Source organism: Canis aureus, chromosome 26 (assembly GCF_053574225.1).
Source record: "Canis aureus isolate CA01 chromosome 26, VMU_Caureus_v.1.0, whole genome shotgun sequence".
In the NCBI taxonomy this organism is placed as follows: domain Eukaryota; kingdom Metazoa; phylum Chordata; class Mammalia; order Carnivora; family Canidae; genus Canis; species Canis aureus.
The window spans coordinates 7,776,507-7,803,975 of record NC_135636.1 but is presented as its reverse complement, the minus strand read 5'-3'; the positions used below and the strand labels follow the sequence as shown (position 1 = coordinate 7,803,975).

General features: G+C 39.2%; 2 pseudogenes; one reads left to right on the top strand and one right to left on the bottom strand.

Moving 5' to 3' along the window:
• Positions 1–1,906: 1,906 nt before the first annotated feature.
• On the bottom strand, positions 1,907–2,783 carry LOC144298774 (oligosaccharyltransferase complex subunit OSTC pseudogene; annotated as a pseudogene).
• A 16,209-nt stretch (positions 2,784–18,992) lies between these two features.
• LOC144298904 (glyceraldehyde-3-phosphate dehydrogenase pseudogene) lies at positions 18,993–26,308 on the top strand (annotated as a pseudogene).
• Positions 26,309–27,469: the final 1,161 nt, after the last annotated feature.

Here is a 27,469-nt window from a genome sequence, read left to right as displayed (position 1 = left end):
GAAAAAAATCTTTGACCATGATTTCAATTTATTTAATATTTATTAGTTATTTAAGTTAGCAACTTCTTTTTATACTAATTTTGGGATATTATTTTTTTCTAGGAATTTTACCATTTCATGTAGGATTTTTATTTCATATACATACATACATAATATTCCTGTATTTTATTTAAATTTCTAGTGTGTCTGTGTTTGCTTACCTTTGCTACTCTTTTGTTTCAATCCCAGTATGATTAACATAGTGTTGTATTAGTTTCAGTATCCTTTGTTATTCTTTATTTGCAGAGGTCAGAGGTCAGCCTATCTTATCCATCTTTTCAAAGAACTCAGTTTTGGTTTCAGAACTCTTATTATTTTTTCTTTATTTCATGAATGTGTTCTCTATATCCTTCTTCTTTGGAACTTTCTCCAAAAAAAAAGAAAAAAAGAATTTTAAGTAGGCTCCACACACAACATGGGCCTTGAATTCACAACCCTGAAATCAAGACCTTAAACTGGGATCAAGAGTCAGATACTTAACCAGCTGAGCCACACAGGCACCCCCCAAATTTTTGAGTTGAATATTATTTATTACTTAACTTTCTGGCTTTCTAATTAGTATATTTAAAAGCTTAAAAAAAGGAGATGTCTAGGTGGCTCAGTGGTTGAGCATCTGCCTTCGACTCAGGTCATGATTCCAGTGTCCTGGGACTGAGTCACATATGGGGCTCCCCGCAGGGAACCTGCTTCTTCCTCTGCCTATGTCTCTACCTCTCTGTGTTTTTTATAATTAAATAAAATTGAAAAAAAAAAAGCTTAAAAAATTCCTTGTAAGTGCTATGTTTAGCTATGAACCACAAATTTTGAAAAGTAGTGTTTAATTATCATTCAGTTCTAAATATTCCTCTACTTTTTTTTTATTTCTTTTTTAACTCAGGGATTAATAGTATTATATTTTTAATTTATAAATATATCCAATTTTTAACTATGATTGGTATTCATTTATAACTGATTCCATTATGGCAGAGAAAATAGTCATATCAAGAAAATATAGATATTGGTTATTTAGAATGTATTTAGTTTCCTTTATGGCCTCATAAATGTCTTATTTTCAAAAATATTCCAGGGGTGATCAATAAAAATCAATCTCTCTCTCCCTCTCAATATATACCTATATATGTCTACTAATTCAAGCTATACTAGACTGTTCTAATTTTTGTATCTCTGCCTATTTTTAGTCTATTTGGTCTAATAGTTTCTGAATGGGCTGTATCACACCTCAAAATCACGCTTTATCTAATTCTCTGTGCTGCTCTAACAGTTGTTGCTTGATATATAAGGGCCATATATAGTCAGGATGGATATATATTTTTGTCTTATTATTCTTCTGCAATTATAACATTTTGTTTTGTTGCTATATTTTGCCTTAAATTTTATTTTGTTGAATATTAAAGTTGCTACACCAACTTTCTTTTTTTTTTAATTAATTAATTAATTAATTAATTTTTACCAACTTTCTTTTGATTCATATTTTCCTGGTATAGCTTTTCATCCTATTTTTTCAAGTATTTTTTACCTTTCCATTTCAAGTATTTTTCACCTTTCCATCCAGGCATCACCCCTGTATATTAGATTTTTAAACCCAGCCTAACAGTCTGTTTTTAAGCCACATACATTTATTATAATTACTAATATATTAGGAGTTAGTCTACTTCCTTATTTTATATTTTCTATTTAGTGCATTTTCTTTTCTTTCTTTTACCATTCTTTTTTTTTTTTTTTAATTAGAAAAACTGTTTATTTCTGCTCCTCTCATACATCTTATTGTGCAGGAAACAGTCTCACACATATCTGAATAATGTACTGTCACACTGTTTAAAGGCAAAGCACCATAGGTAAAGCTGATCACCTGTCCAGAGTTCTCAGCTTATGGGATCTCGCTTCCTGATTTTACATTAATTTTTGAAAGTCAGAAATGTCATCTCCACAAAATGTTAAGGGGGCTGTAAGAAATAATCACTTTATTCAAAATTATAGTTGTGGAAATGGGAGTATATTTTCTTTAAGAAATGAAAAACTAAAAAGAAAATGCCACTAAACATCATTGGTGTGTCAGTACAGGCCAGCAGGAGAAATACTGTGAGAAGTTTGTCTCTTTGATACCAAGAGGACATTCTAGTTCAAGCTTTAATATGATTCCTATTTCTCACTAGATGCTTCTTTTCTGCTGCTTACTCTTTTTCCATATTTCACATCAGAGGATTGGTACAGCCTTTAAAACTTCATTAACAGGAGCAAATCCAATATCCACAGATTTCTTGTCAAAAGGCATTTTTTAACCCATCTGGTAGCCCGGCAGTTTCATTCTAGATGAATACTCTAGCCATGAAAAAACTCAATAGGACACAGACGAATCCAATGAATAGAAGAAGAAATCTATTGAGTTTTGGAATGTTTGGTGCATTCGATCGGTCCAGGATTATGAAACCTAAACCTCCCATTGTAAACAGGAAGCTGGATGCAAGTCCTTCCATAATATATTGTACATTTACTCTGTAGGCCAAGAAAGCTACTGGTCTCTGATGTCCATGTTCATCAGTCATAGAACCAACACTTGGAGGTTCAACAATAACATCATAAATTATTCCTCCAGTGATGAGGAAGTAAGATACCACCACCAGAGCATACACGTCATGGCCAACGGCATGTGCACCCAGGGCGGCTTCTTCAGATTCAGGTTGGGGCATTCGAGCACTAAGAACGGGATGCGGTACAAGGTCTCCATGTTGGTGGTGGCAGGGGTTTCTCTCTCCTCTTTTATCATTCTTATCCAACAGATGAAATTTACTTCTGGTAGTTTAAAAGGAAGCCTCTTCATTCTTTTTTATAGATATATATTATTCCCTTGAATGAATGTGCTGTGATTTACCTAATTCATCCACTGTTGATAGACATTCAGGATGTTTTCAACTATATTACAATCATATCCTATTTCAAATAATGAAAAACCCTCTTCATACTTCCCAATTCAAGTTTGTCTTGCGGATTTACCTTTTTTCGGTATCTTTGGCTCCAAGAATTTATGTTAACTAACTAAAATTTAAATAAAAACATTTTAAAAAGAAAAAGAACTGATAGACTCCTCCATAGATTCTGTCTTGAATTGGGATCTCCAGAAGCAGTCCCTGAGATGAGTATTTCTGTGAACATGGTTTACTAGGAGCTCAGCCCTGGAAAAAGTGGGAGAGTGGAAAATGAAGAAGGGAGGGAGCTTCACCAAGTGCAGCATCAAGCAAATCACCTGCCTAGATGACTTTGACTCAGTCTAACAGGAGAACTCTGAAGACAGTACAGGCCCCTATGATCATGTGCTGACCAGGGCAAGCACACTGCTCCTCTCTGACATTTCTACAGGCTGCCCCCAAGGAGACAAACGCTAGCACCTACACTAATCATCAGGGTAGAAGAGTCCTAAGGGCAGCCTGTGGACAAAGAGACACAGGCAATGACTCTGGGGAGCTAGTGTGCATGAGAATGCCTGGGCAGATGTGACATTGTCTGCTATAGCAACCTGACCCCTGACTGGGTGCAGGCCAATAAGAGAGAATCAGTAGGAGATGAAGGGAAGCTTTCTAATCTAATCTAATTTAATTGGCCATAAAACAAATGAGATGCTTAAACAGAGGAGTGTCTAGGCTGACTGTTGTCTCCACCACTTGTATGTCATATGACCTTATGCAAAACATCACTTAACCTTTTTTTTTAAGATTTATTTATTTAAAAAAAAAGATTTATTTATTTATTTTAGAGAGAGAGAATGAGAACAGTGTGAGCAGGGGGAGGGGCAGAGGGAGAGAATCCTCAAGCAGACTCCCTATTGATCACAGAACCTGACTCGGGGCTCAATCAGGACCCTGAGATCATGACCTGAGGTGAAATCAAGAGTTGGGTGCTTAACTGATGGCACCACCCAGGCTCCCCTATCCCTTAACCTTTTTAAGACACATTTTTTTTTCTTTGTGTAAAACTGGGAATGATTACAGCTCTTATAACAAAAAGCTTAGCACAGTGTCTGGCACAGAGTAAGAAATGATACGAGTTCCTGTCATTACTCAGCAGAACTTTATTCAAACAACCCCTGAAGGACGCTAAGCTGATTAAACAACCACTAGAAAGCACCTTACAAAGCAAAAGTGCCAGTGTATTTATTTATATAAAATGCAGAAATGGGAGAAAATCACATAAATCATAAGTTGCTATTTTTCTTGGAGTCTACAACACCCACATTATTTCATAAAGAATTAGAACATATTATATTACTGAGGCCTTGGAAATTTGTAAACCTGTACAAACCTCACACTGGAAACACTCATTCATATGTACTGTCACTTAAAGCACAAATTATGGTTGGTATAAAGATTTTAATTCACATAAATTCACCAGTAAAAAGTACATAACAGGACAGAACTACTCAGGGCTTCTAAACATAAAGAGGCTGCTGGAAGTTATCATAGTTGGATACATTCTCTCTGGATAATTGAGTAGTGGGATTGGATGAAGGAGAAATAAGGAAGGATTTTTTTAGTTGAATTCCTCCAAAAGCCAAACTTGGGCAAGGGCTTGGGTGCAAATAGTTTATTTGGGAGATATATTTAACCAAGTTTCTTCAGAGAAACAGAACCAATAGGATGGATAGATAGATGATGATAGATAGATAGATAGATAGATAGATAGATAGATAGATAGATAGATGATAGATGGATAGATAGACATGGGGTAGCTCACATGATTATGGAGGCTGAGAAATCCCATGATTTTCTGTCTTCAAGCTGAAGACCAAGAAGACTAGTTGTATGATTCAATCTGAGCCCAAAGGCAGGAAAAGGTGCGATGAGATGTCTGTTCCAGCTCAACAGTGAGACAGGAAGAAAAGAGGAAAATTCCTTCTTCATCTGCTTTTCATTCTATTGAAGCCCTCAATGGATTAGATGATACCCACCTACACTGGTAAATATAATCTACTTAGCTGAGTCTACCAATTCCAATGTTATTCTCACCCAGAAATACCCTCACAGACACACTCAGAAATAATGTTTAATCTAGGTATGCCAATGGTCAGTCAAACTGATGCATAAAATGAAGCATTACAGAAGATGATACCAGGAAACCCAAGTAAGGGAGTCAGGAAATGAGGCAGGGAAGGGAGAAAAACAGATAAGGACAGTGTTCAGAAGCAAGTTACTACTATGGGCAAATGATGCTCAGAGGTGCTGGGGACCTTCAGAAAAACCATGTGGAACACACCCTCAGAACTGTCACACCAAAGGAGGGGGAAGCTGAGAAATTTATCCACCAACTTTCAGCCCCTGTTAGTTGAGACTTACCCCAAGTTGTTGAATCCTTGACACTTATAGGTTGCCCTACAAGTGGGTTGACCAAGTTCATGGGGTGCAGAAGAAACCCTTTGGGAAGAAAAGCAGAAAGACGGAAATGCTTGGGTGGGAAGTTTACAGTATATATGGGAACTGTCCACTGTAGCTGCAGATGAATGCAATGACCGAGGGAGAACCAGTTGGGGCATCCACAGCATCTGCTACAAATAAATGTTTTGAAAATCTGTCATGACTCAAGACATAGTGAAATATGAATCCATTTTAGAACACAACTTTTATTTATTACAGGGAGCAAAATATCACTATAATGTTATTGCTTCTAGAACTTTGTTCCATAAAATGTACCTCAAAAATTGTGCTCTAAGGAGGCTCTAGGCAATTATAGTCAACTGTTCTCTTTAAAAAATAAAAAATAGGGATCCCTGGGTGGCACAGCGGTTTGGCGCCTGCCTTTGGCCCAGGGCGCGATCCTGGAGACCCGGGATCGAATCCCACGTCAGGCTCCTGGTGCATGGAGTCTGCTTCTCCCTCTGCCTGTGTCTCTGCCTCTCTCTCTCTCTCTCTCTCTCTCTCTCTCTCTGTGACTATCATAAATAAATTTAAAAAAAAAATAAAAAAAATAAAAAAATAAAAATAAAAAATAAAATGATTTGTTTACTTATTTAAGAGAGAGGGAGAATACACACATGCACGAATTAGGGAGGGGCAGAGGGAGAGAATCTTCAAGCAGATCTCCTGCTGAGTACAGAGCTGGATGCTGCATTCAAACCCAGGACCCTGAGATCATGACCTGAGGCAAGGCCAAGAGTCAGAAGCTTAACTGACTGAGCCACCCAGGCACCTCCATCTTTCCTCTTAAAAAGAACTATTTCTCAATCCAGTTTTCCTTAGCCATATGACAACCATGATAACTTTAGCACACGATATAGCACACGATTTAGCACCGTAAGTCAACAGTCAATGTATCATAAATTAATGCCAGCACTAATACAACATTTTGGTCACCATGTCTGTTACAGAAGAATCTGAATGTGTTAATACAATCCAATAACTCTGCCCTCAAGTTTTCCAGGCCATTTAATTACTAAATTTCTCTTTTAAAAAAGATACCTATTGTAAGCAATTCAGGCTTTGGTTGTTGTCAGGGTTGTGAGGTCACCAGAGCTTTTAACCACTGCCTAACGTGCATCCTGTGCTGATTAACATATCTCGGATTAACTAGATTTAGCATGCGGCAATCATACTCCATTCAGTAGGGCCCATCTCTGGTGAATCATGGACATTAATAACAGTTGCAAGAGCTCAAATATTATATAATCACTAATTACATTCTGCGCAATTAGTGGAGGCTCATCAGTGTGAATCACTAATGGCTGATCACCCTGTTCTCTCTGGAAAGAAATAGACGGTCTGCATAATTTTCTGATTGTATTAGCATAGACACAAACGCTATTAATGAACTTTGGCGGTCCTGAAGAGGTTCTGTGTCTGTGATGGACAAAGGCAAGAGGCTTCATTTGATGGGCACAGACACTTCATTTTGAACCTCAAAGCCATGTGTTTGTGGTTTGTTGATGTGACTCATTCATTCCCCACCTTTCGAAAGGAAAATACACACAACATCCTGTCCAACCAACCACTAAAGAACTTGCAAACAAAGCTAGTAAAAAACAAAAAACAAAAAACAAAAACAAAACAAAACAAACAAAAAAAACGCCTATGGACCATCATTGCCTTTAGCTGATTTTCAGAGAGCCAACATCTAAGGATTCGTGAGTATTCAAATTTGAAGCTGGTGACAAAATAAGAGGAATACATTTGGAATGGTAAAGACCTTATCTATTTCTTTTAATCCTCTATGTTCTGGGACAGTGTATTAGTCTGCCCAAGCTGCCATAACGAAGTACCACAGACTGGGGCCAATTTCAATGGGAGAAATTTATTTTCTTATATTCTGGAGTGAAGTCCAAGATCAGGGTGGCAGAAGGTTTGTTGTCTTGTGAGGCCTCTCTCCTTTGCTTGCAGATGGCCACCTTCTCAGCGTGTCCTCACAGGGCCATTCCTCTGTATACATGCATGTCTCATGTCTCACCATGTGTCCAAATTCCCTCCTCTTATAAGGACACCAGTCATATTGGATTAGGGCCCACCCACATGACCTCATTTCACCTTAATTACCTCTTCAAAGTCCCTGTCTCCAAGGATAGTCACATTCTGAGGTACTGGGAGTTAGGACTTCAATATATGAATCAGGGTGGAGGGGACACAATGCAGCCCATAACAGGATGTGCATGAACTATGACAATTCATTCTAACCCAAGAAGTTCTGGCTGGAAGATAGGCAACACAATGGGACCGTGTGAAAGTCTTAAAGGCATGCTTTGGTGAGCACTATGCTATTCGAAACAGCAGTCCACAGCCACATATGACTCTTGAGCACTTGGAATGTGGCTAGCTAGTGTGGCTGAGGAACTGAATTTTTAATTTTATGTCATTGTAATTAATTTTAGAATTAAAGAAATGTAAAATATTTTTCTGTGAAACACAACTTTATTGTTTTAGAAGGGATATATTTCACCTCAACTATTAAAAATTTAGTGTCCCACTTGAAATGTGCTGTCTGAAATACACACTGAAGTTTGAAACAGGATATAAAGTATTTCATTAATAATTTTTTATTGCTTATGTGTTGAAATGAAAATATTTTTAATATATTGATTAAATGAAATGTTATTAATTTTTTTTACTTTTTATAAGATGTCTATAAGAAAATTTAAAGTTGCATGTCTGTCTTGCACTATATTTTTTTTTTAAGATTTTATTTATTCATGAGAGACAGAGAGAGAGACAGAGACAAAGGTAGAGTGGAGAAGCAGGCTCTATGCAGGGAGCCCGATGTGGGACTTGATCCCAGATTCCGGGATCATGTCCTGAGCCAAAGGCAGACACTCAACCGCTAAGCTACCCCAGGCATCCCCTTGCACTATATTTCTTTTAGACAGCGTTGGGTTAGAACTTTAGTCCTCTGATATCCCATTGCTCACCAAAGTTGTATCAGCGGATAAGTTCCTTTAGCCAAAATGATTAAAATTCCATGCCTTTTTGTGTCCTTTGTACTAAGATTAGGATAACTGAAACCAACCATTACTTCTTGGATACTAATACAGTTGACCTTTGAATAATGTGGGGGTTAGCGATGTGGACCCTTGCACAGCTGAAAATCCATTTATAATTTTGACACCCCAAAAACGTAACTACTAATAGCCTCCTGTTGGCTGGAACCCTTATCTGTAATGTAAATAGTTGATTAACAAGTATCTTGTATGTTACATGTATTATACCGTGGTGTGTGTGTGTGTGTGTGTGTGTGTGTTCTGTATTCTTACAGCAAAATAAGCTAGAAAAAAGAAAATGTTAAGAAAATCATAAGGAAGAAAAAATACAGTTACAGAATTGCACAGTATTTATTGGAAAAAAATCCATGTATAAGTGAACCCTGGGCAGTTCAAACCTGTGTTGCTTGAGAGTCAACTGTATATGATGAAAGTTCCCATTTCTTGCCATATTTGTTAAGTTTTCTCAATAATACTTTCAACATTAAAATCTTTTCTTTTTCAACATTAAAATCTTGCCATTACATACTGTATTTAGGAATCACGAATAATTTTCTTCATAATGAAAAAATTCTTCCACATAAATGAATCCGGCTATTCTCATCACCCTGGCTTTTTCTCCACAGTACCCTGGCTTCATTTGTCCTCCCAACGCTCTCATCTTTTTTTTTTTTTTTTTCCCTCTGTCTTCCTACCTCAGTTGCTAGGAAATTTTCAGATAAAGTATTTGATGATACCCTTTCCTTATTTCTATTTAACACAAGCTAAAAACCCACTCTCATTTCTTCATCTGCAATATGGAAAAGTCACACTGGATTTTACATCTTAACACTTAAAGAATTAAAATTAAAAAATTCAAACTAAATAATTGTTTGATATTAGGTTAGAATAACTGGTTCGTTGTCTCTAACCCTTTCTTAATTAGCTTAATCTGCAAACACCAGAGAGAACAACTAACAAGCAACAGAGGAGACAAGGACTTCTAGAGACCTGACCCCATGGTGCAGCTTGTCCTTACCCTACCCACCAGCTGACGTTAGCCCTGAGTAGGGAATGTCTGAAATTCCTTAAGTGACCACAGAATTTGTCCAATATCACATGATCATTCTAAAATACAGGACACAAGGGCAATAAAACAGATGGGTTTTGCCTTATCTCTTTGTTCTTCCTGGCATCAATCAGCCTTTGGAAATAATTAAATCAATGCAAACATTTGTTGGAAGGATCCCCACTTTGAAGATCATTTGCTGCCTAACTATCTTGGTCATTTACATGGATTCCAGGGAGGATTTCAAAGAATCTCTCACCCTTATTGCTCAGATAAAAGAAAGAATCAGGTGTTAAGTTTGGTTGTATGTATATGTGCTCTAACATTTGATGAGGTTTCCGTTTCACACACGCATGATTCCCATGTTAATTTTATTTTTCTGTCCTTTAATTGAAGTGATGCCAGTCGAATCAAAGGTGAAAAACACATTTATATCCAAAAGGGAGAAAGTATTTACAGCGAGAAAAGTGACATGTAAGTGTCACTTGCATAAAGCAAATGTTTTTCTGTGCATGTAGAAGCAGCAATACATGGCAAAGTGGTTTCAATTAGAAAATAAAAGAGGGGAAAGGTTGGTAAAAAAAAAAAAGATTTCCCAACCAGAACTTAAAAGGGAAAGACAAGGAAAGGTATACATGAACCAAGTCTTCTTTTAATATAACAGAAGTTGTTCAGTCGAAAACATGAAAAGATTTTAGAAATCAAGAACTTGTGGGACGCCATGTTGAGTTTTGGAGGCAACCACTGGAGAACAAAAAATTTAATATATGTGTTATTTAATTTCCAAATATTTGTGAATTTTCCCATTTTCCTCCTATTATTGCTTTCTAGTTTTGTACCACTGTAGTTAGAAAAGATACTTGGTATAATTTCAGTCTTTTAATTTGTCAAGTCCTATTTTGTGAGCTAACGTATGATCTGTCCTAAGGAATGTTCTGTGTGCCCTTGAGAAGAATGTATAGTCTGCTTCTGTTGGATGGCATGTTCTCTGCAAGTCTGTCAGTTCCCTTTGGTCTAAAGCACAGTTCAGGTTCAATGTGTGCTTTTTGATTTTCTGTTGAATGGTCTATCTTTTGTTGAAAGTGGGGATATTGAAGCTCCCCACTATTATTGTATTGTTGTCTATTTCTCCTTTCAGATCTCTTAGTATTTGCTAATATATGTAGATGCTCTGGTGTTGGACACATGTATATTTATAATTATTATATCTTCTTGATGACCCCTTTCTCATTTTATAATGACTTTTGTCTCTTTTTACAGTTTTTGTTTTTTAAAGTCTATTTTATCTGATATAAGTATAGCTACTTCTATTCTCTTTTGGTTTCCATTTGCTTGGAATATCTTTTTCTATCTCTTCACTTTAAGCTTATGTGTGTCCTTGAAGCTGAAGTGTGTCTCTTGTAGGCAGCATATAGTTGGGTCTCTTTTTCTTTTTTTAAATTCATTCAACCACTCTATTCCTTTTGATTGGAGCACTTAATCCATTTACACTTAAAGTAATTGATAGGTAAGGACTTACTATTACATCTTGTTAATTATTTTCTGTCTGTTTTGTGATTTATTTTTGTTTGTTTTGTTTTTTGTTTTGTTTTGTTTTGTGATTTCTTTATTCCTTTCTTCCTCTTTTGATGCCTTCCTTTGTGAACTGGTGATTTTCCATAGTGGTATACTTTCCCAATCGTGTGTGTGTCTATCATAGGTTTGGGGTTTTGATAGGTCGTTACCCTGAGGCTTACTTAAATTCTTATGGATACACCAGTATATTTTAATTTGATAGCAATCACACAACAACTTTAACCTTTCATTTCTCCACACACCCATTTTATGTTCTTGATGTCACACTTTACTTGTTTTTATATTTATATTTGTACCCATTAACAAATTTTTGTAACTATAATTATCTTCAATAATTTTGTCCTTCAACCTTCATACTAGAGTTAAGTGATTAACATACCATGATATTACAGTATGCTGAAACTGACTATATACTTGCTTTTACAAGTGTGTTGTTTATTTTTGTATGTTTTCATGTGACTAGCTAGCATCCTTTCATTTCAGCTTGAGGAAATCCTTTCAACATTTCTGGTAAAGCAGGTCTAGTAGTGATGAACTCCCTCAGCATTTGTTTGTTTATTTAGCCTTCCTTTCTGAAGGGACAACTTTGACAAGTACATTCTTGGTTATCAGTTTCTTTTCTTCAATATTTTCAATATATCATCCCAGGAAATTTATATTTTGAAAAATGATCCTTGACCCCTACCTCACACCATCCACAAAAATGAGCTCAAGATGAACTGTAAAAATCCTAAAAGAAAATGGAAGAGACTATTCATCATGAACTTGGGTAGGCAAAGATTTCTCAAACATGACACAAAAACTATGGACCATAAAAAATAATAATAATAATAATAAAATAAAACCCTGATAAACTAGACTGCATCAAAGTGGAAAATTCACTCATCAAGAGACACCATTAAGAAAGTGAAATGGCAAGCCACACACTGGGAGAAAATATTCTCAAGTTGTACATCTGCCTTAGTCTGTTGGGCTACTATAACAAAATATCACAGATGAGATAGCTTATAAAAAACAGAAATTTATTGACTCACAGTACTAGAGGCTAGGAAGTCCAAGATCAAAGTTATCAGAAATGCATTGTCCAGTTATGACCCACTTTCTGATCCCTTCTCATTGTGCCCTTATATGGTAGAAGGAACTAGGGAATTCTGTTAAGTCTCTTTCACAAGAGCACTAATCCCAATCATGAAGGTCCCACCCACAATGACCTAATCACCTCCCAAAGGCCCCATCTTCTAATACCATCACCTTGAGTTTAGGATTTCAACAAATTTGGCAGGGTGGGGTGGGTGGGATGGGATGGGGGAATAAACCAAGTTTTTAAATGGACAAAAGGCTTAAGCAGGCACTTTCAAAAGAATGTGAATAATAAGCATCTAAATGGGCTATTATTATTCATTAGGAAACCACATGACTACCTCCTGCTAGACTGCTCTTTACAGTAGGTAAATAATTTCTTCCTTGAAATACAACATGAAGCCTCCAAGATTGGGTTATAAAATTCAGGTAGGACAATTAGGCAAAGAAAAGAAATAATACTTCAACAAAAATAAAACATTTAGTAAACTTAACAAAAGAAGTGTAAGACTTATATGCTGAAAACCGTAAGGCAGTGTTGAAAAAAGTTAAAGGAGATCTAAATAATGAAAAGACATCCTATGTTCATGGATTGGATAGCTTAATATTTTTAAGGCAGTAACACTTTTTACTTTATTTATTTATTTATTTATTTATTTATTTATTTATTTTCAGTAACACTTTTTTAATGATTTACAGATTCAATGTTTTCTCTAACAAAATCCCAGCTAGCTAACTTTTTGCAGAAATTGACAGGTTCTATTCCAAAGTTTATATAGAAATGCCAACGACCAAAAATAGCCAAAACAATCTTGAAAAATAAGAATAGAATTGGAGAATTCACATATTCCAATTTAAAATTTAGTGCAAACCTGGATAATTCAAAATTATGTGCTACTGTCATTAAGGATAGACATACAGATCAATGGCATAGAACTGAGAACCCAGAAATAAACCCTTGCTTTTATCATCAATTGATTTTTTAGAAGATTGATGAGGCTTGTCAATGAGGGAAAGAATATTTTTTTGAACAAATGGTGCAGGTACAACTGGACAGCAACATGCAAAATGGTGAACTTGGACACCTATATTATAACATATACAAAAATTATCTCAAAATGGATCAGAGATCTAAATATAAGAGTTAAAACTATAAAACTCTTTTAAAAATTTGATTAGGTAATGGTTTATTAGAAATAACACAAAACACACAATCAGATTAAAAATATTTTTGAACTTTATAAAAATCAAAAGCTTTTGTGCTTTAAAGGACACTATCAAAAAATAAAGAGAACCCACAGAATGGAAGAAAATATTTTTAAGTCATATATCAGCTTGAATCTACTACCTCTTACCTCTCAACAATAAAAAGTAATCCAACCCAGATATCACATATCATTAAATATATATATATTTATATTATAAAGATTTTACTCATCTATTCATGAGAGACACAGAGAGAGAGGCAGAGACATAGGCAGAGGAAGAAGCAGGCTCCCCATGGGGAACCCAATGTGGGACTAGATTCCAGGATCCTAAGACCATGACCTGAGCCAAAGGCAGACAGACGCTCAACCACTGAGCCACCCAGGCATCCCTGAATATATATTTTTCTTAACTGAATTCAAAATTTGAATTAACTTAAAAATTATATGTGTGTGTGTGTGTGTGTGCAATTAAGAAACAATTCCATGCCATCCACCATAGTTTCTCTCCATAAGCTAATACCTGAACCACATGAGTGGGTCTTCTAAGATAGAGTATGAAATATAATGATGTTCATATTTCATATTAATGTCCATCATGGAAAAGACAGTAAAAGATCAGGTAGGCAAAATGACTTAGTCTTCCTCCTTCATCAACTATTCTAGTGCTGGCAAAATAAGTATATGAACTGAAAGGGAATGATGGCAGGTTTGGGGGTCATGCACGGGCCCAACAGAATGGGTTCTCTCTCACCATGGCTAATGCTGTTACTGAATGTCACCCAATATGCCAACCACAGAGACCAGTGGTCCTATTATGGCACCATTCCTCAAGAAGACCAACCAGTTACTTGAGAGCTGGTTAATTACACTAGACCTCTTCTACTCTGGAGGGGGCAGCCTTTCTTCTTGACCAAAGCAGCATACATTCCAAGTAGGAGTTTGCTTGTCCTGTCCTTAGGGTCTCAGCCAGAAGCACACTTATAGGGCTTCCGGAATATTTGATCCACCAACACAAGATCCCTCATTATGTCACATTGAGCCAAAGGACCTACTTTACAGCAAAGATGGTCCACCGTGGTCTCATGTCTATGGGTTCTACTGCATTCACTGCTACAAAAAACTGCCAGTCTGACAGAGTAGTTAAATGACCCTTTTAAGGCACAATCAATGTGAGAAATAATATCTTGCAAAGATGGGCTTCTGTCCTCCAGAATGTCACACATACCATAAATCAATCACCATCATGTGGTACTGTGTTTATAGTAGGTGAAATCAATAGGTCTGGAGTGAACATAAAAGTGGCCCCATACACCATCACTTCCAGTGATTTACTTGGAGAATTTGTACTTCTTTCTCTGTAATTCTAAGTTCTGTGGTACTAGAAATTTTGGTTCCCAAGAAGGGGGAACACTTTCACCAGGGGGATACAAGGGTCCCACTAAGCTTTAAGATATGAACACTAACTTCAGAATCCTCATGCCAAAAGAGCAGCAAGGCAGGAGATGGGTCACCATCCTGACAGGGAAACTGACCATGATCAGGAAGAGGAGGGGCTGCTATGACATAGTTGGGGGAGAAACATGTGCCCCTTAGTCTTTCCCTGATCAGTGTTGATGGTAAATGGACAAAAGCAGCAACAGTCTGCAAAGGGCATGGAGACTAGAGGCTCAGACTCCCCAGGGATGACTCCTCCTGGTTCACCCCATCTGGTAAGCCACTGAGGCCAGGACGGATGCTGGCCGAGACTGCGAGAAATCAGAATGGATAGCAAGGGAGGGAAAAAATGAGTATCGACTGCAGTTCTAAAACAGCTGGAACACAAGGTTAATCTGATGAACTTTCCTCTTGTAATTACACTTCCCTGTGGGGGGGGGGGGGGGGACAAGGAGAATCCTGAAGCAGTATTCACTGAGCAAGTGCACCTCAGAGGACAAGGGGTATTCTTTTTTTTTTTTTAATTTTTATTTACTTATGATAGTCACAGAGAGAGAGAGAGAGAGAGGAGAGAGGCAGAGACACAGGCAGAGGGAGGAGCAGGCTCCATGCACCGGGAGCCCGACGTGGGACTTGATCCCGGGTCTCCAGGATCACGCCCTGGGCCAAAGGCAGGCGCCAAACCGCTGCGCCACCCAGGGATCCCGACAAGGGGTATTATTCTATGGTGGATGCTGTGAGACCATCCAAGAGTCCCTCTTTATGACTGGAGCGCCCCCACCATATGGTGGCATGGCAGGTGCCTACTTAGGATGTACTGTTGAGTCCCTTTCTAGAAACAACCATTAGCTGAAGGGAGTTGCCTGGCCCAAGTATCTGCCCCTCCTTGGGGACAATCTATCTCCATCAACTGGTCACTGAAGGGGCACAATTTAAAAGACTGCTGGTCTTGAATCTGCACATATTCCTTTGAGAGAGTATCACTAAACTGAGGTCTATAGAAGGGCATTCGTTCATTTGGCAAGTATTTATCAAGCACATATTGTGTACCCGGACAATTCCATGAACTTGGTATACATCAGTAAACTAAACACACAACAATTCCTGTCCTCATGGAGTTTACTTGCTAGCGGGAGGAGACAGTAGTCAACAAACCACATAATAAGACAGTGAATTATATGGCATAAAAGGGGGGGGAAGCAAGATAAGAGCGATAAGGAGTATAGGGAAATGGAGAATGGTTACAGTTTTATATACCTTGTCCAGGTAGACCTCCCTGAAAAGGTGACACTGAGCCATCTTGAAGGAGACGTGGGAGGGATCTCTGTGATTATCTTGGAGGAAACTGTAGCAACCAGAGGGATCAGCTAGGCTCAGACCTGTGTGTTCAGGAGATAGCCAGGAGAACATGCAACCACCAACAGTGAGCCACAGGGATGGTAGTAGGAGAGGAGGTCAAGAGGTAAACAGGTCGAGGGTGAAGGGGACCACCTTGTAGAACATTGTGTGAGGATCTTGACATGCTGTGGGAAATGGAGAGCCAGGGAAAACCTTGATCAGAGGACTACCATGATCACTTCCATTTTGACGGGATTTTTCGTTCTGCTTTCCTAAGAAGAGATTGGTGGGGGGAAGCTAGAAGCATAGACACCAAGAGACAAACTAAGAAACTCTGGTATTAGTTTCAGTGAGACCCGATAGTGGCTCAACAGAGTAGCAGTAGAGGTAATGAGATTCTGGATACATTTTAAATGTAGAGCCAATCTTATTCTCTGATATATTGATGGGGGCATGACAGAAAGAGTCATGATGGATGACTCCAAGGTGCTCTGGGGAAGTAACTGGAAGGTTTGAGTTGAGAGATGGGAATTGGGGAAGGAGTATCAGAAGTTCTGGACACATTTAGTCGGAGATGTCTAATAGATTCAGAAGCAAATCCTGCTGCTTCAGTGTTCCACTGCCAAACTGGAAGTGTCTGGGAGATTGTGTTCCCACCCTCAAAGCCACACTCAGACAATGACTGATGAGTGCAAGGATATAATAGCCCAGCTCCCATTTCTTGCACTGGTACAAACCTCAAGCCATAACTCGCATTCCAGAGCACCTTTGTGGGACCAAGCTGAGGTCACCTTCTACAGAACTTTGCCCAGTATTGTACCTTGCTTTGTTTCCTTGCCTGCTCTGTCCCTATCCTGCTTCCCTCATTGCCTTTCTAGTTTCTCCTAAGAGTGGCCCCTTATAGATCATATACACAATTCCTCATTTAAGGTCTGCTTCTGAGGAACCAGACCTAAAATGACATCCAAATAGAGATGGATATATGAAGGAGGCAGATGGATATATGAATCTGGAGTTCATCAGAGAGCTTTTGGCCAGAGAAATAAATTTGGATATCAGCCACATATAAATGTACTTAAAGGCATGACAATGAAAATGACTTGGTATTATTCTTTCATCATAGAGATACTTTCATCTTGTAAGCAATTCAGGGAATCAAAAGGCTGATTCCTTTTTAAATATTATTAAATTGTAATTATAGTTTAATTATAACTAAATGTCAGAAGTTGATACTTGTTAAAGCTAGGCTGTGGGTGGGATGCCTGGTTGGCTCAGTGGTTGAGCATCTGCCTTTGGCTCAGGTCATGATTCCGGGGTCCTGGGATTGAGTCCCAAATCAGACTCCCTTCAGGGTGCCTGCTTCTCCCTCTGCCTGTGTCTCTGCCTCTCTCTGTTTCTCTCATAAATAAATAAAATCTTAAACAAAAAAAAAAAAAATAGGCTGTGGGTATATACAGAATCATTATATTATTCTTTTAACTTGTATGCATGTTTGAAAATTTCCACAATGAAAATCACACAAGCAATATATGAATATGCTCTCCTTTAAAAAAAAAAAAAAGAAGAAAGAATTGGGAGAATTCGGGAAGGTGGTGAAAAGTACAAACTTTCAGTTATAAGATAAATAAGTACTAGGGATATAACATACAGCATGACGGCATAGCTAATGCTGCTATACGGTATATGGGAAAGTTGTCAACAGAGTAAATCCTAATAGTTCTCACCACAAGGGAAAAAAAATTTGCCATTTTGCCATTTCTTTTTATTGTATCTGTGTAAGATGATAGATGTTAACTAAATTTATTAAGGTAATTATTTCATAATATATGTGAGTCAAACCATTATGCTGAACACCTTAAACTTAGATAGTGATGTATGTCAATTATATCTCAATAAACCTGGTAAAAAATAATTACATAGTAAAAAACTAGAAATAATATAAATTTCCATCAACAATAAATAGATATGTGAATTGTGGTTTACTGACACAGCCATGATTATGATGAACTCCCTATGACAATAGGAGTGAATAAATCCTATAAACATGATGTTGCAAAAAATGTACACAGAAGAGTACATACCATGTCATCCCATGATGTAAAGCTCAAAACAGGTAAAACTAATCCATGCTGTTAGATAAGAATTACTCTTGCAGGGTATTGACTGAAGGGTACATCAAGGAGATTCCTGTGATGCTGCTCATGATCTTTTTCTGGATCTGGTGCTGGCTGCACATATAAGTCCACTCATTCAGTATTTACATTGCATTGTCAACATGCTGAACCTGCCTCAATCTCATGGATGCCAGTGAAGACATAAGATTCCCAGGTCAGAGACAAAGGGACTTTATTCTTCCCAGGAATTGTGGGCTTCCTGTTTGCATCAGTTCCCTTTGACCCCTAAGTACCATGGAGGTGACATGGAGATGAGCCCAAGTGGATGCAGCACACACACTGAGTTTGCAGTGGACCTGAGAGACCCTAGGCTTAGGAAATCTCAGTTTTTTAAAGGGGCTGCAAGCAAACTGCTCAAACTTTGTCCCGGTGGGGACATTATCTTTACCAGATTGGACAGCAGACAAACCTATCCTTGCCTCAGAGAGAGAGAGACCATCCCTATTTTCCAAGCCTTTTAGCTATACAAATATCCTTGAACTGATAGTCTGGAACAAAAGCTGTTGGTGCCTCTGCTCACAAGACATGAAGTACAAATACAAGACCCAACAATAAAATGTACATTTAAAAAAATCATGGCCTTCTGCTCCTCCCTGTTTGACAGACAGTTGTATCTTCTGGTGTAGTGACAGCCGAGTTGCGGAGACATCATGGTGGAGGTCAGAGTAAATGGATTTGGCTGTATTGGGTACCTGGTCACTGGGTCTGCCTTTCACTCTGGCAAAGTGGGTATTGTCGCCATCAATGACACTTCATTGACCTCAACGACATGGTCTACATGTTCCAGTATGATTCTATCCACAGCACATTCAATGGCACAATCAAGGCTGAGAACAGGAAACTTGTCATTAATGGAAAGCTCATCTCCACCTTCCAGGAGTAAGCTCTCCCTATCAAATCGGGTGATACTGGTTCTGAGTATGTTGTGGAGTCCACTGGGGTTTTACTACCATGGAGAAGGAGGGGTCACTTGAAGGATGGGGCCAAGAGGGTCATTGTCTCTGCCCCTTCTGCTGCTGGGCGTGAACCACAAAAAGCATGACAACTCCTTTAAGATTATCAGCAATGCCTCTGGCATCACCAACTGCTTGTCCCCTCTGGCCAAGGTCATCCATGACAACCTCGGCATCTGGGAGGGCGTCATGACCACAGCCCATGCAATCACTGCCACTCAGAAGACCATAGAACCGAGTAACCAGCGATGGTTCTTTTCTGGCAGACTTCTCACTGACAAATGAAGTTGGAAGAGCTGAAGATCCCAAAGGACTATGTTGTACAAGTTATCATGAGCCAGCCTTTGCAAAACCCAACACCAATAGAGAACTGATTGGTACACACGCGGGCCGAGTGCGGTAAAGGGCTAGAGCGTGCCCGGCGGGGCCTCGGGAGAAGCTCAGGCGTGGCTCTGAGCAGAGGGGGCTGCCTCCTGCTCCTTCCGGAGCCAAGACTCGGGAGCGCGATTCCAGCAGCACAGGCCCTGGATCCCAGGGCGCCGGGGGACACAGCCCAGGATCCTGCACTCCCCATGGAACAGGCAAAGGCGGGGAGGGCACAGGATAGCGAGGACGCTCCTGCCACTGGGTTCCCTGAGCTATGCAAATCAGCGCCCCCCGCCCCTGGAGCATCCAAGCCAGTGCAGACTGGGAGACTGCGGTAGTTACTGTGGGAGCTGACTCCAGAGCTGGAGACCTGGCTGATGCCACTGTTGTTCCTCCTTGTGTCACCCTGTGCCTGGGAGGGTCGGGGTCACCAGGGAACAGAGGCCTCACAAGATAAACAGCTCCCATTGAGCCGTGCACCTGGCAGCGGGCAGGGCAGCTCCCTCGGGTGCACACACCTGAGAATCAGCACAGCAGGCCCCTCCCCCAAAAGACCAGCTGGAAGGACAGGGGAAGCAAGTTCTTGACCAAGCAACGCTGGAAAACTCCAGGGGAAGTCGAGGGATATACAGTATATAGAACCAGAGAGTACTCCTCCTTGTTGTTTTTTGTTTGTTTGTTTGTTTTTGTCTTTGTTTTTTATTCTTTGTTTTGTTTGTTTCTTTGTTTTTCCCCATTTTCTCTTTCTTTTTCTTCCTTATTCCAGTACAACTTGTTTTTAGCCACTCTGCACTAAGCAAAATGACTAGAAAGAAGAACTCACCACAAAAGAAAGAATCAAAAACAGCACTCTCTCCCATACAATTACAGAATTTGAATTACATTTCAATGGCAGAATGCCAATTCAGAAGCACCATTATAAAGCTACTGATGGCTCTGGAAAAAAGCATAAAGGATTCAAGAGACTTCATGACTGCAGAATTTAGATCTAATCAGGCAGAAATTAAAAATCAATTAAATGAGATGCAATCCAAACTGGAGGGCCTAACGATGGGGGTTAATGAGGTAGAAGAAAGAGTGAGTGACATAGAAGACAAGTTGATGGCAAGGAAGGAAGTTGAGGAAAAAAGAGAAAAACAATGAAAAGACGATGAAGAAGGGTTAAGGGAAATAAATGACAGCCTCAGAAGGAAAAATCTATGTTTAATTGTGGATCCAGGGGATGCTGAAAGGGACAGAGGACCAGAAAGTGTATTTGAACAAATCATAGCTGAGAACTTCCCTAACTTGGTGAGGGAAACAGGCATTCAGATCCAGGAGATACAGAGATCCTCCCCTAAAATCAATAAAAACCATTCAACACCTCGACATTTAATAGTGAAACTTGCAAATTCCAAAAATAAAGAGAAGATCCTTAAAGCAGCAAGAGACAAGAGATCCCTAACTTATATGGGGAGAACTATTAGATTAGCAGCAGACCTCTCCACAGAGACCTGGCAGGCCAGAAGGGGCTGGCAGGATATATTCAGGGTCCTAAATGAGAAGAACATGCAGCCAAGAATACTCTATCCAGCAAGGCTCTCATTCAGAATAGGAGAGATAAAGAGCTTCCAAGATAGGCAGAAACTGAAAGAATATGTGACCACCAAACCAGCTCTGCAAGAAATATTAAGGGGGACTCTGTAAAAGAAAGAAGATGCCCAAAGAAACAATCCACAAAAACAGGGACTGAATAGGTATTATGATGACACTAAATTCATATCTTTCAATAGTAACTCTGAATCTGAATGGGCTTAATGATCCCATCAAAAGACACAGGGTTTCAGACTGGATAAAAAAGCAAGATCCATCTATTTGCTGCCTACAAGAGACTCATTTTAGATGTAAGGACACCTACAGCCTGAAAATAAAAGGTTGGAGAACCATTTACCATTCAAATGGTCCTCAAAAGAAAGCAGGGGTAGCAATGCTCATATTAGATAAATTAAAGTTTATCCCAAAGACTGTAGTAAGATGAAGAGGGACACTATATTATACTTAAAGGATCTGTCCAAGAAGAGGAGCTAACAACCATGAATATTTATGCCCAAATGTGGGAGCTGCCAAGTATATCAATAAATTGATAACCAAAGTTAAGACATATTTATTTTTTTGACATATTTAGATAATACACTAATACTAGGAGACTTCAACATGGTGCTTTCTGTAAATGACAGATTTTCTAAGCACAAAATCTCCAAAGAAACAAGAGCTTTAAATGATATACTGGACCAGATGGATTTCACAGATATTTACTGAACTTTACATCCAAACGCAACTGAATACACATTCTTCTCAAGTGCACATGGAACTATCTCCAGAATAGACAACATACTGGGTCACAAATCAGGTCTTAACCGATAACAAAAGATTAGGATTGTCCCCTGCGTATTTTCAGACCATAATGTTTTGAAACGAGAACTAAATCACAAGAAGAAATTTGGAAGAAATTCAAACACGTGGAGGTTAAAGAGCATCCTGCTAAAAGATGAAAGGGTCAGCCAGGAAATTAGAGAAAAATTAAAAAGATTCATGGGAATTAATGAGAATGAAGAAACAACAGTTCAAAATCTTTGGGCAGCAAAAGCAGTCCTGAGAGGAAAATACATCTCAATACAAGCATCCCTCAAAAAATTGGGAAAAAAATAAAATGGACAAGCTAACCTTGCACCTAAAGGAACTGGAGAAAGAACAGCAAATAAAACCTACACCCAGAAGAAGAAGAGAGTTAATAAAAATTCAAAAAGAACTCAATAAAATAGAGACGAGAAGAACTGTAGAACAGATTGACAAAACCAGGAGTTGGTTCATTGAAAGAATTAATAAGATAGATAAACCATTAGCCAGCCTTATTAAAAAGAAAAAAGACTCAAATTAATAAAATCACGAATGAAAAAGGAGAGATCACAACTAATACCAAGGAAATAAAAACGATTTAAAAAACATATTATGAGCAGGTATACACCACTAAATTAGGCAATCTAGAAAAAATGGATGCATTTCTGGAAAACCACAAACTACCAAAACTGGAACAGGAAGAAATAGAAAACATGAACAGGCCGATAACCAGGGAGGAAATTGAAGCAGTCATCAAAAACCTCCCAAGACACAAAAGTCCAGGGCCAGATGGCTTCCCAGGGGAATTCTATCAAACGTTTAAAGAAGAAATAATACCTATTCTACGAAAGCTGTTCTGAAAGCTGGAAGAGGACGGAATACTTCCAAACTCGTTTTATGAGGCCAGCATCACCTTAATTCCAAAACCAGACAAAGACTCCACCAAAAGGAGAATTATAGACCAATATCCCTGATGAACACGGAAGCAAAAATTCTCAACAAGATACTAGCCAATAGGATCCAACAATACATTAAGAAGATTATTCACCATGACCAAGTGGGATTTATCCCCGGAATGCAAAGCTGGTTCAACACTCTCAAAGCAATAAACGTGATAGATCATATCAACAAGAGAAAAAACAAGAACCATATGATCCTCTCAATAGATGCAGAGAAAGCATTTAACAAAATACAGCATCCATTCCTGATCAGAACTCTTCAGAGTGTAGGGATAGAGAGAACATTCCTTAGCATCTTAAAAGCCATCTACGAAAAGCCCACAGCAAATATCATTCTCACTGGGGAAACACTGGGAGCCTTTCCCCTAAGATCAGGAACACGGCAGGGATGTCCACTCTCACCACTGCTATTCAACATAGTACTAGAAGTCCTAGCCTCAGCAGGCAACAAAAAGAAATAAAGGCATTCAAATTGGCAAAGAAGAAGTCAAACTCTCCTTCTTCACAGATGACATTATACTGTACATAGAAAACCCAAAAGACTCCACCCCAAGATTGCTAGAACTCATACAGCAATTCGGCAGTGTGGCAGGATACAAAATCAATGCTCAGAAATCAGTGGCATTTGTCTACACTAACAGTGAGGCTGAAGAAAGAGAAATTAAGGACTCAATCCCATTTACAATTGCACCCAAAAGCATAAGATACCTAGGAATAAATCTAGCCAAAGAGGTAAAGCATCTATACCCTAAAAACTATAGAACACTTCTGAAAGAAATGGAGGAAGACACAAAGAGATGGAAAAATATTCCATGCTCACTGGTTGGAAGAATTAATATTGTGAAAATGTCAATGTTACCCAGGGCAATTTATACATTTAATGCAAACCCTATCAAAATACCATGGACTTTCTTCAGAGAGTTGGAACAAATAATCATAATATTTGTGTGGAATCAGAAAAGACCCTGAATAGCCAGGGGAATATTGAACAAGAAAACCAGAGCCGGGGGCATCACAATGCCGGATTTCAGGTTGTACTACAAAGCTGTGGTCATCAAGACAGTGTGGTACTGGCACAAAAACAGACACATAGATCAACGGAACAGAATAGAGAACCCAGAAATGGGCCCTCAACTCTATGGTCAACTAATATTCGACAAAGCAGGAAAGACTATCCACTGGAAAAAGGACAGTCTCTTCAATAAATGGTGCTGGGAAAATTGGACAGCCACGTGCAGAAGAATGAAACTAGACCACTCTCTTTCACCAGACCCAAAGATACACTCAAAATGGTTGAAAGATCTAAATGTTAGTCAAGAATCCATCAAAATCCTAGAGTAGAACACAGGCAACACCCTTTTTGAACTTGGCCACAGCAACTTCTTGCAAGATACATCCATGAAGGCAAGGGAAACAAAAGCAAAAAATGAATTATTGGGACTTCATCAAGATAAAAAGCTTCTGCACAGCAAAAGAAACAGTCCACAAAACTAAAAGACAACCTACGGAATGGGAGAATACATTTGCAAATGACCTATCAGATAAAGGGCTAGTATCTAAGATCTATAAGGAACTTATTAAACTCAACAGCAAAGAAACAAACAATCCAATCATGAAATGGGCAAAAGACATGAACAGAAATCTCACAGAGGAAGGCATAGACGTGGTCAACACGCACATGAGAAAATGCTCCGCATCCCTTGCCCTCAGGGAAATACAAATCAAAACCACAATGAGATACCACCTCACACCAGTGAGAATGGTGAAAATTAACAAGACAGGAAACCACAAGTGTTGGAGAGGATGTGGAGAAAGGGGAACCCTCTTGCACTGTTGGTGGGAATGTGAACTGGTGCAGCCACTCTGGAAAACTGTGTGGAGGTTCCTCAAAGAGTTAAAAATAGAACTGCTCTATGACCCAGCAATTGCACTGCTGGGGATTTACCCCAAAGATACAGATGTAGTGAAACAGCAGGACACCTGCACCCCAATGTTTCTAGCAGCAATGTCCACAATAACCAAACTGTGGAAGGAGCCTCGGTGTCCATCGAAAGATGAATGGATAAAGAAGATGTGGTCTGTGTATACAATGGAATATTCCTCAGCCATTAGAAATGACAAATACGGGATCCCTGGGTGGCGCAGCGGTTTGGCGCCTGCCTTTGACCCAGGGCGCGATCCTGGAGACCCGGGATCGAGTCCCACGTCGGGCTCCCGGTGCGTGGAGCCTGCTTCTCCCTCTGCCTATGTCTCTGCTTCTCTCTCTCTCTCTCTCTGTGACTATCATAAATTAATAAAAATTAAAAAAAAAAGTTTAAAAAAAGAAATGACAAATACCCACCATTTGCTTCAACGTGGATGGAACTGGAGGGTATTATTCTGAGTGAAGTAAGTCAATCGGAGAAAGACAAACATTATATGGTCTCATTCATTTGGGGAATATAAAAAATAGTGAAAGGGATTAAAGGGGAAAGGAGAGAAAATGAGTGGGAAATATCAGAGAGGGTAACAGACCATGAGAGACTCCTAACTCTGGGAAACGAACAAGGGGTAGTGGAAAGGGAGGTATGCGGGGGGTTGGGGTGACTGGGTGACGGGCACTGAGGGGGGCACTTGATGGGATGAGCACTGTGTGATATGCTGAATTTTGGCAAATTGAACTCCAATAAAAAAATAATTAAAAAAAAAAGAACTGATTGGTCCTATTGGCTGGTCCCAATATCCCTTCCACTCCTTCTTATTGTTTGTTGTCATTTCCTACTCTATGGTATGAAATTTATTTTAATTGCTCAAATTCCATATGAGTGGATTTAGTTCTGAGAAATTACCAGTGAAAAATTCCATCTGTGATGGAGATCAACAAAAGTAGTTAATAAAACACAAAGAGAAAAAAAAAATGGGAAGCTGTCATGTGATGGCTGAGGGGCTGCCCAGGACATCATCCCTACTTCTACTGGCACTGCCAAGGCAGTAGGCTGAGCTGAATGGGAAGCTCACTGACATGACCTTCTGTGTCCCCACCCTCAACGTTGTCAGTCATGGATCTGACCTGCTGCCTGGAGAAAGCAGCCAAATATGAGGACATCAGGAAGGTGGTGGTAAAGCAGGCCCTGGAGGGCCCCCTCAATGGCATCCAGAGGTACTCTGGACCAGGTTGTCTCCCATGACTTTAACAATGACACCTGCTCTTCCTCTTTTGATGTTGGGGCTGGCATTGCTTGCTTTGTCAACCTCATTTCCTGGTATGACAATGAATTTGGTTATAGCAACCAAGTGGTGGACCTTATGGTCCACATGGCCTCCAAGGTGTAAGAGCCCCCTGGACCCCAGCCCTAGTGAGAGCAAGAAGAGAGAAGCCCTCAGCTGTTGGGCAGTCCTTGCCTCAATTCATCCAACACACTAAGAATCTCCCCCCTCCACAGTTTCCATCCCAGAACCCCTGAAGAAAATGAAGAGCTTGGGAACCCGTACCTTGTCATGTACCATCAAGGAAGTATACTGTACCCCCCATCAAAATCATGTAGGTAAATCATTACAGGAGAGGCTAAAGATAAAGTTTCTTTGACCACTTCCCTGTTCCAAGTCAAGAAGTGACCAATGTTGGGTGCATTCCTTTCTAGAGCATCAGCTATACAAATACAAGCATCTATATGTATGCTTATGCATGCCGATATACATATGTATACCATGTGTATAGATATAGACAGAGACAGAGAAACAGAGAAAAGAGATTTGGAGCACTGTATGAAATGAGTTAAATATATGACATCATATTCTACATGTCATTCTATAGCTATGATTTTACTTAACGATGTATTCCCTATCTTTTCCCCTTCCTTGTCATTACATACACACAGATCTTTCTCTTCTAATTTTCTGCATAGTGAGCTACAGTATGAATGTACTACAGTTTAATTAAACGTTCCTTGTTTGGATATGTTCAGTTTTTGCTATTTCTTTGGTTTTTGCATTTTTCTTAAAGATTTGTTTATTTATTCATGAGAGACACACAGAGAGAGAGAGGCAGAGACACAGGCAGAGGAAGAAGCAAGCTCTTTGCAGGAGCCGGATGCTGGACTCGATCCCGGATCCCAGGATCACCACCTGAGCAGAAGCCAGCCACACAACCGCTGAGCCACCCAGGCGTCCCTGGTTTTTGCTTTTTTTTTTTACTATTACAAACTGTACTTCAGTGACCATCCTTGTTGCACAGGTCTCCTTACACATTTGTGCAAATATTTCCTTAGGGTGGATTCCGGGGGGGCTGCTGCCAAATTGCCCTCAAAAATCATTGTTCCTGTTATCTTGCTAGTAGTTTGTGAGTGCCCATTTCCTCATGAACTTGCTAACAGTGTACATTATTGTTCATTTTCATTTTTGTCAATTGTAAAGGAGAGAAAAGTGATGTCCTGTTGAGGTTTTAATTTGCATTTCCAAGACCTCTAGGAAAGCTGAGCATATTTGCATACCTCA